This window comes from Arachis duranensis, chromosome 9 (genome assembly GCF_000817695.3).
Source record: "Arachis duranensis cultivar V14167 chromosome 9, aradu.V14167.gnm2.J7QH, whole genome shotgun sequence".
NCBI lineage: Eukaryota > Viridiplantae > Streptophyta > Magnoliopsida > Fabales > Fabaceae > Arachis > Arachis duranensis.
In genome coordinates, this window is record NC_029780.3 from 102605363 (window position 1) to 102606802 (window position 1440).

The window sequence follows — 1440 nt, forward strand, 5'->3', positions numbered from 1 at the left end:
TATAGAAGAGGAAATAAATATAAAATAAAGAAATATAAATAAAAAACTTTAGTATTAATATTCACCGCAATTAATATTTTAATATAATTAAGATGATTCATATATATATATTGTAGCATAGAAAAAAAATATTTTATCTATTGTAGTGTGTATTGTCTGAGACTTAACAAACCTCTTATTTATATACATACGATAGATTTATATTTTTTAATTTTTTTAATACACTTTATCTTTGAAAACATGAGTCGTCCACAATGTGTATTGTCTGTGACTTAACAAACCTCTTATTTAAAATGTTGACTTTTCCAAACTTCATTTAACTTCAGTTTAACTTGGGAGTTTCATTCTTTCATAGAAAAAAATCAGCCGCCCATATAATAAATGGGCATCCACATCATCATGTTTATCACAACACAAACAATAAATTATAATTCATTATAGGAAAAATAAAATTTAATAACTACCTTTTTAGTTTTTTTTTTATATTTCTTAAATTATTAAAATCTATTAACATAATCTGGTATAATATTACCTAAAGAAAAAAGATTTATTAAGAAAAATAGAAAATAAGCGAATCCGTTCTTCTCGCAATCATATAATATTTAGCATTTAGATACCAAAAAAATATATGACATTTAGCATTTTATTTACGGGTTTTATTATACCTCCAAAGTTTGTTCGCAATCAAGTTAGTTTAATCTCAACAAAAATTAATTTCATTAATAAGAGCATGTTAAATACGTTCCAATTCTCCACTAACGTAAACGTTTTGTATCCTACGCTCTTTAATATGAATACTTTTTTTCGCCTATCTTCTTCACATGTTTCCTCCTCGTCGTTATTCTTTTATTGCTGTTGTTACTGCATTTTTTTTCTTTTCCTCCTCCTCTTTTTGGTGGTTTTGCAGCATTATATATTTCTTCTTCTTTTTTGTTTGTTTTTTTTCTTTTTTTTTCTTGATAAAATAAGAAGAATTATGAGAAAGTGAAATAAGAAGGAGAAGATAAACAAGAAAAGAAGAAGATAACGATAAAGGAGAAGAAGAAGAGGAGGAGGAGGAGGAGGAGTTTTAAGTTATGCAAAATTTATAAAAAAATAGTACCAAAATTTTTTAATCGTGACACAAGAAGATTCTCAATTTCGACACCGAAATTTTTTAAATATAACATAGGTTCTTGTTAAGAATGTGAAAAAAAATTATGACAATATAAAACAAGAAAAAAATGATGATAAAAATTTTTTTTGAATTGTGCAAAAAGCATCGCCATTTTTCTCTATTATAAAACAATTTATTTAGTAATTTTAATTAATAATAATAGTCAAACTACTAATACTTTTTATTTATTTATATTTGACCGTGTAAACTAATAATCACTTATGATGTTGGGCACTTGCCGTCTTAATTCTTTGGACACACTAAAGAATCTCATTTTGACTAGT